At 42.9% G+C, this 17,031-nt stretch overlaps 1 protein-coding gene across 1 annotated transcript in view; it reads right to left on the minus strand.

Annotated features, from left to right (window-relative positions):
• The window catches only part of BRF1 (BRF1 RNA polymerase III transcription initiation factor subunit), an 86,195-nt gene that overhangs the window by 19,616 nt on the left and 49,548 nt on the right, over positions 1–17,031 (minus strand). The gene's annotated exons all lie outside the window — the stretch shown is intronic.

Raw genomic sequence — 17,031 nt, forward strand, 5'->3', positions numbered from 1 at the left:
ACACACACACACACACACACACACACACACACACACACACACACACACACACACACACACACACACACACACACACTCTCTCTCTCTCTCTCTCTCTCTCTCTCTCTCTCTCTCTCTCTCTCTGCCCCTTATCGAGTGTCTACTCTATGCCTGGTGCCATGCTAGGTGCTGGGGCGACTTTATGGAGCTGACAGCCTGGTGGGGTGACAGAGGACCACAATGGTCTTAAAAACCCCGGAGGCAGGCCGGGCGGGGGGCAGTGAGGAGTGGAACTTGGGCGATGGGAGGGAGGGACACTGGCGAGCAGTGGGGCCACGAGAGGGGAGGGGCTCGTCAGCTTCTGTAACCCCACCCCAACAACATGGTGGGAGGTGAGGCAGATGCTGCAGCCGTCCGCCAGCACCCGACGCCGGCTCCCTCGCGTTGTCCCACACGACTGGGGTCTGGCCTGGGACTCCACAAGGTCCTACAGGTGCCCCTGTCCTCCTCCGCCCACCTGAAGGATGCAGGGAAGGGCTCCGAGGCCCCTGCAAGCAGCCTGGGTGCTGAGGGGCTGCGCGGGCCTAGCAACACTGCCTCGCACCGAGCCCGGCGGCTGCGCCATGAGGAGCAACACCCCAGGACTGCATCAGCCGCCTGCCCACACCAGCCGAGGGGGCAGCTGTCACTCACCCTCCAGGCAGGAGGCTGAACGGAGAGGATACAGCAGCCAAGGTCACTCAACCAGAGCAGGTGGGGCCAGGGCTCAAGGCCGGCTGGTCTGGACAACAGCCCACTCCCCCCCACCCCATTTTTTCAAACGATTAGGTTTCTAAAAAAGATATTCTTGGAAGAAAACGTATATTTTAAAAATAATACAGTTGACATTCACACGCAAAGAGGATCTAGACACTGATCTCACATCATTCACAAAAATTAAAGCAAAATGGATGACAGACCTAAATACAAAACACAAAATCATAAAACCTTTAGAAGAACCGAGACGAAAAGCTAGGTGACCTTGAGCTTGGCAGTGAATTTCAGCTATAACATCAAGTTCACGACCCATGAAAGAATAAATTGACAAGCTGGGCTTATCAATGACTCAAACACTTGCTGTGTGAAAGACACCGTTAGAGAATGAAGAGACAAGCCACAGACGGGGAGAAAACATCTGCAGAACACGTATCTGAAACATACACCAAGAACTGCTGAAACTCAACAACAGGAAACCAAACAACCCAGTTACAAAACGGGCAAAAGATCTGCACGACACGTCACCGAAGAAGACGCATAGATGGCAAAAAAGGCCACGAAGATCCTCAACATCAATGTTATAAGGGGATTGCACACTCAAACAATGAGATATCCATTAGACCTGTTGCTGTTGAGTGGATCCTGGCTCATAGCCACCCTACAGGCCAGAGCAAAACTGCCCCATAGGGTTTTCAAGGAGCAGCTGGTGGATTTGAACTGCCCACCTTTTGGTTAGCAGCTGCAGCTCTTAACCACTGCACCACCAGGGCTCTGGGGTACCTGTTAGGATGGCTAAAATTCCAAACCCTGACAAAATCCCAAATTCAAACGAGATACCCGCTGGAATGGCTAAGATCCCGCGAGGACACGGAGCGACAGGAATCCTCATTCGTGGCTGGTGGGAATGTAAACGGTGCAGCCACTTCAGAAGACAGTCTGGCAGCTTCTCACAAAACTACAGCTCACCATCCAATACGGGCAGAAACGTGGAGACGGAAAACAGACCAGTGGTTGCCAGAGATTCAGGAGGAGAACAGAAGGACGAACAGCTGGGGCCCAGGGTGTTTTGAGGACAGTGAGATTGGTCTGCAGGAGGCTGGGATTGTGGAATCACGACGTCATACATCTGTGAAAACCTGAGCACGGTATAACAGAAAGCGTGAACTCTAACGTACATTGTGGACCTTAGTTAATAAAAACGTATCGACACTGGTTCATCCGTTGTCACAAACGCACCACTAATATAAGACATTGGGACAGGAGAAACCGTGCACGGGAGAGAGAATTCTGTACTTCTGCGCAATTTTTCACTAAACCTAAAACTGCTCTAAAAAATAAAGTCCATTAATTTAAAAATAATAATGTAACTGTTAATATTTCTAGCTATTTCAACAAAACATAAGCCATCTGAGCTAGGGAGGAGAAACATGTCAAATGGTCTCATCCTGTTTCAGATTCGACACTGATTAATTCTTGAAATACAAAACTGCAGGTTAAAAAATATTAGTAAACATTTCAAGATAAATACACCAAGAGGCTAAAATGGTAGAATTGGGGCATTCCAACCAGAAAGGGAAAAAGAAAACTAAATGAGATCACAACCAACCACACAGTGAGTCACATGACCACGTTAAACTCCCTCATCCGCTTAGATACAAACGCAAAATCCAGGACACGCTGCTTACAAGAGACGCGAAAACTGAAATCAGGCAAACTGGTGAAGCAAAGGCTGGGCAGGGACACAGCCAGCGAGGTCACCTGAAGAAAGGGGGGGGCCAGCCAGGGCAGAGTCCAAGGGAAGAACACACTAAGAGAGACAGAGATAAACACTTCATGACAGAAAGAAAAAAGCATTTTAAAGAAGATAAAAACCGTCACAGATGTGTAGGGGCACGATGATGCAGCAACAATTAAGCAAAAAGCGTTTGAAACTTAAAACCCACAAGGGAATATTTTACCATCGTATCTCCAATCTGACGGACAGGGGCACTGAACACCACCAGATTTCAAATCGTGTACACTACAAAGAATAACCATTCTTTTCAAAAGTATGAGGAATAGTCACGAAAATTGACTGTGTATTAAATAACAAAGACCTCAATTCATACCAAAGAACACAAACCTTATAGGCCATGTCCACTGACCTCAAATGCAATAAAACTAAAACGTTGAAAGAAAATAAATAAATACAGTCTCTTTGCCCCTAATACAAACTATTAGTAAATTAAAGAACAATCTTTTAGACAACTTTATAGATTTAAATGCTGTTTATAATAAAGCAAGAAAGAATGAAAATAATGAACCAGGTAGCAAATTAAAAATATTTTTTAATTAATAAAATGTTACTTAAAGAAGGCAATAAAAACAAACCAAACCCGCTGCCGTGGAATCAATTCCAACGTACGGTGACTAACAGAGGAAAAGAACTAAACAGACCACCACCACCAGGAAAAGGATTTAGAAATATAAAACCAAGGACTGGTACTCTGAAAAGAAAAATAAATATACAAATCCCTGACAAGTATATTCAAGAGAAAAAAACACAAGTAGACGTTACAAATGAGAAAGGGGATGTGACTACAGATGTAGAGATTTTAAAAATTGGGTAAATACCATGCATAACTTTACTACGATAAATTTAAAATTCACAGTGAAAGGCATAGCTTTTTGCTTTATGATGTTGTTGTTAGGTGCTGTCGGGTCGGTTCCACACCATAGTGACCCTATGTACAACGGAACAAACACTGCCTGGTCCTGCACCATCCCCACAATCATTGCTCTGCTGGAGCACCATCACTGCAGCCACTGTGTCAGTCCATCTTGTCAAGAGTCTTCCTCTCTTTCACTGACCCTCCACTTTACCAAGCATGATGTCATTCTCCAGGGACTGGTCCCTCCTGAAAACAAGTCCAAAGTATATGAGATGAAGTCTCGCCATCCTTGCTTCTAAGGAGTATTCTGGCTGTACTTCTTGCAAGCCAGATTTGTTCATTCTTCTGGCAGTCCATGGTATATTCAGTATTCTTCGCCAAAACCATGATTCAAAGGCGTCAATTCTTCTTCGGTCTTCCTTATTCATTGTCCAGCTTTTGCATGCAAACCATGCGATATCCCCTTGTTCTGTTCGAACAAACTGCCTCTTGGTCTATGTATAGGTTCTGCATGAGCACATTCAAGTGTCCTGGAATTCCCATTCTTCACAACGCTATCCATAATTTGTCATGATCCACATAGTCGACTGCCTTTGCATAGTCAATAAAACACAGGTAAACATCTTTCTGGTATTCTCTGCTTTCAACCAGGATCCATCTGACATCAGTAACGATATCCCTTATTCCACGTCCTCTTCTGAATCTGGCCTGAATTTCTGACAGTTTCCTGCAGATGTACTGCTACAACCGCTTTTGAATGACCTTTAGCAAAATTTTACTTGAGTGTGATATTAATGATGTTGTTCGATAATTTCTGCATTCTGTTGGATCACCTTTCTTTGGAATGGGCAAAAATAGAGGTCTCTTCGAGTCAGTTGGCCAGGTAACTGTCTTTCAAATTTCTTGGCATAGACAAGTGAACACCTCCAATGCGGCATCTGTTCGTTAAAACATCTCGATTGTGGAGGTGGGGCCAAGATGGCAGAATAGTCAGATGCTTCCTGTGGTCCTTCTTACAACAAAGACCCGAAAAAACAAGTGAATCGATTATATATGACAATCTAGGAGCCCTGAACATTAAAGACGAAGTTGAGGAATCAGACTGAGGGGCAGGGTGAGGGAGAGACACTTCAGAAGCAGTGAAGAAATGCCAGACCTGACCTAGCTGGCACCCTGCAGGCTGGAAAGTTTGGCGCACATGGGCTGAGGCAAGCAGTAGCGGTTGGGACGGTTTTTACCGCGCTGGGAGAAGCAGAGCAGCAGAGAATCTGCACAAGTCTCCGGAGCCAGAAGGAAGCGGCGCTGGATCTGCGCAAGTTAAGTGCAAGCATCTAACCTACTGGGATCAAAATCACCCTTCCCCCTCCGGGAAGTGCCTCTTTTCCCCTCACCTGCCCCCTCCCAGCTCGGGTGCCACACCCCTTGGGCCAGAAGTAGGACCCCTCACGATAAGCCAGTCTCCTGGCTTCGGGGAGGGAACAAATAAACAAATGAACAAAAAAAAAAGGAAACCGCCAGCTCCTCTAAGCTGGGCCCTCAGGGCTAACTGTGCCCAAACCAGGATCGAGGTTTAAAAAAATCACCACACCCCCTAAGCTGGGCCCTCAGGGCTAACTGTGCCCAAACCAGGATCGAAGTTTAAAAAATCACCACACCCCCTAAGCTGGGCCCTCAGGGCTAACTGTCCCCAAACCAGGATCGAAGTTTAAAAAATCACCACACCCCCTAAGCCGGGAACTCAGGACAGGCAGTGGCCCTTTGCCCAGGCACAGGCTGAAGAGTCCCTAGACTTCGAATGCCTTTCATCCTGCCTAGACCCGTGTGGGCCCATTCAATAGCTTAGGCCGTCATTAGCCTATTCCCAACTGCAACAGCTAAGGGGGAGCAGCAGATCATGACATCTGACACTACGCTGCCCATTAAGCAGGGTCCTTACCCACCCACATTAGGGGCTTGAGTACTGATGGCTTCAACCACTACAACTAGCCACCTACAAAAGGTGTCTAAGTGGTGCCTCCCAGTGCTCACGGCCAACAGCACTGGGCGCCCAAAGCTTGGCTGTAAAACCTACACACCTATGCACTCTAGCCAACGGGGACACGCCTTCCACCCAGGCACTCAGGGACACACATCAGCCCCCTATCTTACTGAGCACATAACCTCCTACTGCAGCCAGATACCTGTGCCAGCTCCAATCACCCCGACTTAGCCCTGCCCATCTACGATGGAAGGTGAGAGCCTGCACCACGCACTTGGTGATGGACGACCCGGACACCTGAGCTGAATCCACACAAGAACAGTAAACGGACTTCTGGGCTCACATACCTGGTAACAGTGCTAACCACCTGGTGACAGGACATGAGAGCTTCAAAGGCGCCAACAATCCAAGTAGCAAACAGGCCTAGCATATTTGGGCATATCAAAACAAAACAAAATAAGAAGCTAGAACACAGTAAGCAAACATACGATATATAAATAAAACTTATTGATGGCTTGGAGACAATAGTTAATAACAAATCACATATACAGGCAGGCCATGATGGTTGAGCAAGCAACCAAAACAAAGGACCAGGAAACCTACCGGAGGAAGAGAAGGTCTTAGACTTACCAGAGGTAGAATTCAAAAGATTAATATACAGAGCTCTTCAAAAGATCAGAAAAGAGATCAGGCAAAAGGCAGCTCAAGCCAAGGAACACAAAGACAAAGCAATAGACGAATTTAGGAAAGCTATACAAGAGCAAAATGACAAATTTAACAGGCTGCTAGAATCCATACAGAGACAGCAAACAGAAATCGAAAAGATTAACAATAAAATTTCAGAATTAGACAACTCAATACAAAGTCAAAGGAGCAGAGTTGAGGCAATGGAAGTCAGAATTAGTGAGACTGAAGATAAAGTACTTGATACCAATTTGAGGAAAAATCAGACAAAAGAATTTAAAAAAATGAAGAAACCCTAAGAATTATGTGAGACTCTATCAAAAGGAATAAACTATGAGTGATTGACATACCAGAACGGGGGGACAACAGAAAACACAGAGAAAATTGTTGAAGATTTGCTGGCAGAAAACTTCCCTGATATTGGGAAAGATGAGAAGATATCTATCCAAGAAGATCATTGAACCCTACACAGGGTAGATCCCAAAAGAAAGTCACCAAGATGTATTATAATCAAACTTAAAACCAAAACCAAAGATAAAGAGAGAATTTTGAGAGTGGCTAGGAATAAATGAAGTCACCTACAAAGGAGAATCAGTAAGACTAAGCTTGGACTCTCAGCAGAAACCATGCAGGCAAGAAGGCAATGGGATGACATATACAAAGCATTGAAGGAAAAAAATTGTCAGCCAAGAATTATATATCCAGCAAAACTGTCTCTCAAATATGAAGGCGAAATTAGGGCATTTCCAGATAAACAGAAGGTAAGGGAATTTGTAAAAACCAAACCAAAATTACAACAAATACTAAAGGGAGTCCACTGACTAGAGAATTAATAATATCACATAACAACCCAAGACTAGAACACAGAACAATCAGATATCAACCCAGATATGGATGTCACAAAAATAAGTCAAAGCTAAAACACTGCAAGTCAGGAAACAGAGACGTCAATATGTGAAAGATGACAACATTAAAACAAAAAAGAAAGACTAAACAGTGTAGTCATAGAACTTTCATGTGGAGAGGAAGTTAGGGTGATATCAAGAAATAAAAGAATGGTTTAAACTTAGGAAAATAGAGGTAAATTTTAAGGTAACCACAAAGAAAACTAACAAATCTACACATTAAAATAAAAAAGAAGAAAAACATAAAGACTCAGCAAACACAAACTCAACAACAATGGAAAAGATGAAAAGAAAATACATAAAGGAAAACGACTCAGCACAGAAAATGAAGGGGAACAAAGAAATGTCAACACCACACACAAAAATGACAGCACCAAACTCAGACCTATCAGTAATTACACTGAATGTAAACGGACTAAATGCACCAATAAAGAGACAGAGAGTGGCAGAACGGATAAAAAACATGATCCATCTGTATGTCGCCTACAAGAAACACACCTTAGATGCAAAGACACAAAACAAACTAAAACTCAAAGGATGGAAAAAAAATATATACCAAGCAAACAACAATCAAAAAAGAGCAGGAGTGGCCATATCAATCTCTGACAAATTAAGACTTTAAAGCAAAATCCACCACAAAGGATAAGGAAGGACACTATACAATGATTAAAGGGTCAATACACTAGGAGGACATAACCGTAATAAATAATTATGCACCCAACAACATGGCTCCAAAATACATAAAACAAACTCTAACGGCCTTGAAAAGAGAAATAGACAACTCCACAATAGTAGTAGGGGACTTCAACAGATCACTTTTGGTGAAGGACAAAACATCTAGAAAGAAGCTCCAGAAAGACATGGAAGATCTAAATGCCACAATCAACCAACTTGATCTCATAGACATATACACAGAACACTCCACCCAACAACAGCCAAGTATACTTTCTTTTCCAACACACATGGAACATCTCCAGAATAGACCACGTATTAGGCCACAAAGCAAGCCTTAACAGAATCCAAAGCATCAAAATATTATAAAGCCATAAAAGTAGAAATCAATAACAGAAAAAAGCAAGAAAAAGAAATCAAATACGTGGAAACTGAACAACACTTGGCTCAAAAAATACCGGGTTATAGAAGAAATCAAGGATGCAATAAAGAAATTCATAGAATCAATGAGAAGGAAAACACATCCTACCAGAACCTCTGGGACACAGCAAAAGCAGTGCTCAGAGGTCACTTTATAACAATAAATGCACACATCCAAAAACAAAAAAGGGCCAAAATCAAAACATTAACCCTACAACTCGAACAAATAGAAACAGTGCAGCAAAAGAAGCCCCTGGGCATGAAAGGAAATAATAAAAAACAGAGCAAAAATAAATGAAATAGAGAATAGAAAAACAATTGAAAGAGTCAACAAGACCAAAAGCTGGTTCTTTAAAAAGATCACCCATTGGCCAAACTGACAAAAGAAAAACAAGAGAGGAAGCAAACAACTCAAAAAAGAAATGAGATGGGCAATATCACAACAGACCCAACTGAAACTAAAAGAATCATAACAGAATATTATGAAAAACTACACTCCAACAAATTTGAAAACCTAGATGAAATGGGTAAATTTCTAGAAACACACTACGTACCTAAACTAACACAAACCAAGGTAGAAAAACTAAATAAACCTAAACAAAAGAAGAGATTGAAGAGGTAATAAACTCCCAACAACAACAACAAAAAGCCCTGGCCCTGATGGCTTCACTGGAGAATTCTACCAAACTTTCAGAGAAGAGATAATACCAACACTACTACGGGTATTTCAGAGCACAGAAAAGAATGCAATACTACCGAACTCACTCTATGAAGCCAGCATAACCCTGATACCAAAACCAGGTAGAGACCTACAAAAAAAGAAAATTACAGATCAATATTCCTCATGAACATAGATACAAAAATCCTCAACAAAATTCTAGCCAACAGAATTCAAGAACATATCAAAAAAATAATTCATCATGACCAAATGGGATTCATACTAAGTATGCAGGGATGGTTCAATATCAGAAAAACAATCAATGTAAATCCATCACATAAATAAAACAAAAGAACCACATGATCTTATTGATCAATGCAGAAAAGGCATTTGACAAAGTCCAACACCCAGTCACAATAAAAACTCTCAACAAAATAGGAACAGAAGGGAAATTCCTCAATATAATTAAGGGCATTTATACAAAGCCAACAGGCAACATCATCCTATATGGAGAGAGTCTGAAAGCATTCCTCTTGAGAATGGGAACCAGACAAGGATGCCCTTTATCTTATTCAACATTGTGCTGGAAGTCCTAGCCAGAGCAATAAGGCAAGAAAAAGAAATAAAGGACATCCAAAATTGGTAAGGAAGAAGTAAAGGTATCCCTATTCCAAGGAGCGCCTGGTAGATTCGAACTGCTGACCTTGTGGTTAGCAGCTGTAGCTCTTACCACTACGTCACCAGGGTTTCCATCTTATACACAGAAAACCCTTAAAAATCCACAAGAAAACTACTGAAACTAATAAGATTTCAGCAAAGTGTCAAGATACAAGATAAACACACAAAAATCAATTGGATTCCTCTACACCAACAAAGAGAACTTCCAAAAGGAAATCACCAAATAATATCATTTACAATAGATCCCAAAAAGATATAATACTTAAGAATAAATCTAACTAGACATGTAAAAGACCTATACAAAGAAAACTACAAGACACTACTGCAAGAAACCGAAAGAGACCTGCATAAGTGGAAAAACATACCTTGCTCATGGATAGGAAGATTCAACACTGTAAAAATGTCATTTCTGCCCAAAGCGATCTACAGATACAATGCAATCCTGATCCAAATTCCAATGACATTTTTTAACGAGATGGAGAAAGAAATCACCAACTTCAGATGAAAACAGAAGAGGCCCAGGACAAGTAAAGCATTACTCAAGAAGAAGAACAAAGTGGGAGGCCTCACACTACTTGATTTTAGAACCTATAATACCCCCACAGTAGTCAAAACAGCCTGGTACTGGTACAACAACAGATACATAGACCAACAGAACAGAATTGAGAATCTAGACGTAAATTCATTCACCTACGAGCAGCTGATATTTGACAAAGGCCCAAAGTCCGTTAAATGGGGACAAGACAGTCTCTTTAACAAACAGTGCTGGCATAACTGGATATCCATCTGCAAAAAAATGAAACAAGATTCATACCTCACACCATGTACAAAAACTAACTCAAATGGATCAAAGACCTAAATATAAAATCTAAAACAATAAAGATCGTGGGAGAAAAAATGGGGACAACGTTAGGAGTAGGAGTCCTGATACACGGCACAAACAGAATACAAACCATGACCAACAACGCACAAACACCAGACAAGAAACTAGATAACTGGGAGCTCCTAAAAATCAAACACTTACGTAAATCAAAAGACTTCACCAAAAGAGTAAAAAGACAACCTACAGACTTGGAAAAAATTTTTGGCTATGACATACCCAACAAGGGTCTAATCTCTAAAATCTGGAAGACCCTGCAACACATCAACAACAAAAAGACAAATAACCCAATTAGAAAATGGGCAAAGGATATGAACAGACACTTCACCAAAGACGACATTCAGGCAGCTAACAGATACATGAGGAAATGCTCATGATCATTTGCCATTAGAGAAATGCAAATCAAAACTACAATGAGATACGATCTCACCCCAACAAGGCTGGCACTAATCCAAAAAACACAAAATAAATGCTGGAGAGGATGTAGAGAGACTGGAACACTTATGCACTGCTGGTGGGAACGTAAAATGGTACAACCACTTCGGAATCAATTTGGTGCTTCCTGAAAAAGCTAGAAATAGAAGTACCATACGATCCAGGAATCCCACTCCTTGGAATATATCCTAGAAAAATAAGAGCCGTTACATGAATAGATATATGCACACCCATGTTCATTGTAGCACTGTTCACAATAGCAAAAAGATGGAAACAACCTAGGTGCCCATCAACAGACGAATGGATAAACAAATTATGGTACATACACACAACGGAATACTACGCAACGATAAAGAACAACGATGAAGCCATGAAACATCTCACAACAGGGATAAATTTGGAGGGCATTATGCTGAGTGAAATTACTCAGTGCAAAAGGACAAATATTGTATGAGACCACTATTTTAAGAACTCAAGCAAAGGTTTAAACATAGAAGAAACATCATTTGATGGTTATATGGGTAGGGAGGGAGGGAGAGGGGAGTTCACTAACTAGATAGTAGACAAGAATCATCTTGGGTGAAGGGAAGGACAACACACAATACAGGGGAAGTCAGCACAACTGGACTAAACCAAAAGCTAAGAAGTTTCCTGAATACAACCAAACACTTCAAGATACAGAGTAGCTGGGGCTGGGGGCTGGGGACCATGGTTTCGGGGGACATCTAGGTCAACTGGCGTAACAAAGTTTATTAAGAAAATGTTCTGCATTTGACTTTGGTGAGTGGTGTCTGGGGTCTTAAAGCTAGCTAGCAGCCATCTAAGATGCATCAATTGGTCACAATCCACTTAGAACAAAGGAGAATGAATAATACCAAAGACACAAGGAAAATATCAGCCCAAGAGACAAAAGGGCCACATAAACCAGAGACTCCATCAGCAAAAGACCAGAAGAACCAGATGATGCCTGGCTACCACCAATGACTGCCCTGACAGGGAACACAAGACAGTCCCTGACAGAGCAGGAGAAAAGTGCAGAACAGAACTCAAATTCACATAAAAAGACCAGACTTAATAGTCTGACTGAGACTGGAGAAACCTCCGAAGCCATGGCCCCTGAACTCTGTGTTAATCCAGAACTAAAACTATTCCCAAGGACCACTCTTTAGACACAGACTGGACGATAAACATAAGATAATACTCATGAAGAGCATGCTTCTTAGTTCAAGCAGATACATAAGACCAAATGGGCAGCTCCTATCTGGAGTCAGGAAGAGAAGGCAGGACAGGACAGGAGCTGGTTGGATGGGAAGGGGAAAACCGGGGTGGAAAGGCGGGGTGTGCTGTCACATTGTAGGGACTGCAACTAGTGTCACATGACAATATGTATATAAAATTTTGTATGAGAGATTAACTTGAGCTGTAAACTTTCACGAAAAGTACAATAAAAATAAATAAAATCTCAACTGGTATTCAGTCAAATCCTGGAGCCTTATTCTTCGCCACTGCCTTCAGTGCAGCCTGGACTTCTTTCTTCAGTACCACCGGTTCTTGACCATATGCTGCCTCCTGAAATGGGTGAACACCAACTGATTGTTTTTGGTACAGTGACTCTGTATTCCTTCCATCTTCTTTTGATGCTTCCTACGTTGTTAAGTTATTTTCCCCATAGAATCCTTCCATATTGCAACTCAAGGCTTGAATTTTTCTTCAGTTCTTTCAGCCTGAGAAATGCTGAGCGTGTTCTTCCCTTTTGGTTTTCTAACTCCAGGTCTTTGCATATTTCGTTATAATACTTTACTTTGCCTTCTTGAGCCGCCTTTTAAATCTTCTGTTCAGCCCTTTCACGTGATCATTACTTCTGTCTGCTTTAGCTACTCCATGTTCAGGAGCAAGTTTCAGAGTCTCTTCTGACATCCATTTTGGTCTTTTCTTTCTTACCTGTCTTTTTGATGACCTTTTTCTTTCTTCATGTATGATGTCCTTGATGTCTTCCCACAACTCGTCCTGTCTTAGGTTATTAGTGTTCAATGCAGCAAATTTATTCTTGAGATGGTATTTAAATTCAGGCGGGAGATACTCAAGGTCGTATTTTGGCTCTCGTGGACTTGCTCTAATTCGCTTCAGCTTCAACTTGAACTTGCATTTGAGCAATTGATGGTCTGTTCTGTAATCAGTTTCTGGTCTTGTTCTGACTGATGATATTGAGCTTTTCCACTGTCTCTTTCCACAGATGCAATCGATTTGATTCCTGTGTAATCCATCTGGCGAGGTCCACGTGTATAGTCACCTTTATGTAACGCTGGAAATGCTCACTTTTCTATGCCAGGAAATTTGGAAGACAGTTATTTGGCCAACCTACTGGAAGAGATCTATATATCTGTGCCCATTCCAAAGAAAGGTGATCCAACAGAATGTGGAAATTATAAAACAATGTCATTAATATCACATGCTAGTAAAATACTGTTGAAGATATTTCAAAAACAGCTGCAGTCGTACATCAACAGGGAACTGCTAGAAATTCAAACCAGATTCAGAAGAGTATGTGGAATGAGGGACATCACTGCCGATGTCAGATGGATCTTGGCTGAAAGCAGAGAATACCAGAAAGACGTTTACCTGTGTTTTTGTAACTCCCAAAGGAATTTGACTGTGTGCGTCATAACAAATTATGGAACCTGTACATAGATCAAGAGGTAACTGCTCGAAGAGAACAAGTAGATACTGCATAGTTTAAAATCGGAAAAAGTGTGCACCAGGGCTGTATCCTTTTACCATACTTATTCAATCTGTATGCAGAACAAATAATTCAAGAAGCTGGACTATATGAAGAACGTGGCATCAGGATTGGAGAAAGACTAATTAACAACCTGCAATATACACATGACACAATCTCGCTTGCTGAAAGTGAAGAGGACTTGAAGTGCTTACTGAGGAAGATGAAAGACTACAGCCTTCAGTATGGATTACACCTCAACATAAAGAAAACAGAAATCCTCACAACTGGACCAATGAGCAACATCATGATAAACGGAGAAAATATTGAAATTGTCAAGGAATTCATTTTACTTGGATCCGTGGAAGCAACAGTCAAGAAATCAAATGACGTATTGCATCGGATAAATCTGCTGCAAAAGATCTCTTTAAACTGTTAAAAATCAAGATGTCAGTTTAAGGACTAAGATGTGTCTGACCCAAGCCATGGTGTTATCAACTATCTCATACACATGGGAAAATTGGACAATGAATAAGGAAGACCAAAGAAGAATTGGCACATTTCAATTTTGGTATTGGACAGGAATATTGAACATATCATAGACTGCTAGAAAAAGAAACAAATCTGTGTTGGAAGATATACGACCAGAACGTTCCTTAGCAGGGTGGATGCTGAAACTTCATCTCATTTACTTTGGACGTGTTATCAGGAGAGAACAATCCCCGGAGAAGGACATCATGCTTGGTGGAGGGTTAGTGAAAAACAGAAAGACCCTAAACGAGATGGAATGACATGGTGGCTGTGAAAATGGGCTCAAACATACCTACTATTTTGAGGATGGTGCAGGATCAGGTAACGTTTTGTTCTGGTATATATTAAGGTCGCTACCAGTGGGAACCAACTCGACATTACCGAACAACAGTGTACCCAAGAGTGGAGTTTCTGGGTCCGCGTGTGTGCTCAGCTTCAGCAGACACTGTCAAACAGCTTTGCAAAGTGTCTGTGCCAAGTTCAGAGCCCAGTGACAGTGTGCAGGAGTCACAGTTGCTCCACATCCTGGTCATAGCTGGTACTATCAGTCTTAGGTTTAGCCACTTCGAGGGGCTCAGTGGTGCCCCATCTCCTGGATGACCAACGATACAGAAACTCTTCAGATGCTTACTGCCCATTTAGATAGTGTCTGCCCACATCTTTTGCCTATTTATAAAAAATTGGCTTGTCATATCTTTTCTTTCTGATTTGTAGTTCTTTATCTGGGATATAAATCCTTTGCTGGAAAAAAGGTAAATATCTTCTAAAAGGGATTTTCTCTAAGGAAATATTTACTAAATTGAGCAGGTCTGCTGAATAGATCAATAATCATAGAAAGAACTGAAAGCTTGTGTTTGATTTCTAGTCCAAGGTGGGGTGACCCATTGATGAGTCAGTCACTGAGCTAGCTGTTGGGCTACATTTTGTACACGTTTCTCTAGGAAAGTTCTGAAAAACAGAAGCACAGGAGAAACATCGGAGGCCATTTACATGCCTTGGGTGAGAAGCCCCTTCTGAAAGCAAAGGCTCAGCGCTGGAAGGGTGAGTCCAGGCTGGGCAGCGCAATAACCGCGTGGCATTGGCAGGGGACGCGACCTCTGGGGCTGTTTCCTCATCTGTAAAATCAGGAGCCAGGCGCACAGATTAATTTTTGAATGTTGAACCAGCCTTGCATTTCTGGGATAAACCCCACATGGTAATGATGAATCAGCCTTTTTATAAACTGCTGAATTTGATCTAATTGAGGATGTTTGCACCTATGTTTGTGAGAAACAATAAACTATAATTGTCTTTTCTTATGATGCCTTTGTCTCATATTGGTGTGCATACTTTAATGTATACCATAAATGTAACTAAAAACCAGTTTCTCTCTGGGGAAGAATAAAATCAGGAGTGAGTCTGGTGCCAACCACTTCCACGGATCAGGGTGAGGATGAAGAGACCCTGTGCAGACCATGGTGCAGGGCCTGGAAGCGTCCATGCCGCGTTAGCTGCGATCCCCCCCAGGCACATCATGAGACACAGCACCTCGACAGAAAGAGCCATGACCAACGTCAGAGACAGACAGACACGGCAGTGCCCACCGGCTGCCCAGACTCTAGGGCTGGGTGCTTGGAACCAAATCCCCACTTTTCCATCTACCAGCTGTGTGATCTTGAATAAGTGCTAACCTCTCTGTGCCTATTTCCTCATGGAAAAAAATGAGAGAATAACAGTTCCTACTTCATCTGGGTCAATATACATGAAGCCCTTAGCACAGGGTGGTAAGTGTTATCGACGAGTGTTAGCTTCTGATAACTGCAATAATCTAAACTATGAAGTGCACTCGAACAAATCAATTAGAAAAGGACCACCAGCAATCCAATAAAGAACAGTCAAGGGCATAAACGACTCAGAAAAAATCACAAATGGTCAATAAACATGGAAGACACGCTCCACTACGTTCATAGTTCAAGAAATGTAAACTACAACAACGGCGTATGATTTTCATACCCTTACACCTACTAACAAAGCTAACCGGGGTTGCTGATGAGGGAAACACGACCCCTCAGGAGCTGTAACCCAACGCCTCTCGGGTTTTTGTCTTGTCTTAGCAGCCGAGTAAGACGGACACAAGTTGCAAGGGAAGCAGAAACTGGCAAGTTTATCTGCGCCGATAAGGACTAACGCCGGATCCAGTGACCACCAGACCGCGAGCTCTCTGAGCTGGGGATCTGAGGATCTTTTACAGGGAGACTGGTGCCAGGTCTCACATCTCAGTCTGTCTTAGCCCATCCATTTCTGGAATTTCCCTCTCAGGAGCCTCTAAGCGAGGATTTCAGAACGGCACTGTGCGGGATGATCACTACAGCCCAAAACGGCACTCCTCTGACCCGGCATTTCACGTCCAATAAACTGTCCTACAAAACCCCACTCATTTCCACGGGAAGAACGCTCACTGCAGCAGCTGTCTTCGTCCTGCACCTTGCCCGTCGTCGACAAGACAACGGCTCGCCTGCGGGAGGCCCCGCAGCTTTAAAAACAGAACAAGGCCCTGCAAGTGAGGAAAGCCCGCTTTAACAGTAAGACGGCACTACCCCACTGTGCCCCAGGAACCGTCATTCACATCGGGGTGACACAGGCACGAGAATGCGAATAATCAGGAAATCGTCACCAAGCTGCTAACAGCAATTTTCTTTAAAAAGGAACGGGATTACCTGTCTACGCTATGTTCCCTAAGATACCTGCGCTTCTGGAAAACATCTCATTTTTCTGATGACAAAAGTGAAACGAGAAAGCCGAAAGAGCTGAGAGCGCAGTAAAGGAAAAAAAAAAAAGTTTAAGGGTTACGACAAGTGCGACCCAGCCGAGCCCCCCAGCCGGCCGCTGGGCATCCTGCAGACACGATGGGCTGCGCGCGGGGTGAGGCGACGGCCCGCGCAAACCTCCAGACGCCCGCAGGTGTCCTATACCCCTCGCTGGGGGCTGCCCGCACAGCCAGAGATTCGCGGCATCGGCACGCAAGGCCTGACCGCGCGCCCCCGAGGAAGGGCCCACCCACGCGGAGCTTCTGCGGGCTGGGCATTGCGTCATTGGCGCGGGGGCGGGG

The sequence above is a fragment of the Trichechus manatus genome, unplaced genomic scaffold, assembly GCF_000243295.1.
Source record: "Trichechus manatus latirostris isolate Lorelei unplaced genomic scaffold, TriManLat1.0 scaffold00045, whole genome shotgun sequence".
Lineage (NCBI taxonomy): Eukaryota > Metazoa > Chordata > Mammalia > Sirenia > Trichechidae > Trichechus > Trichechus manatus.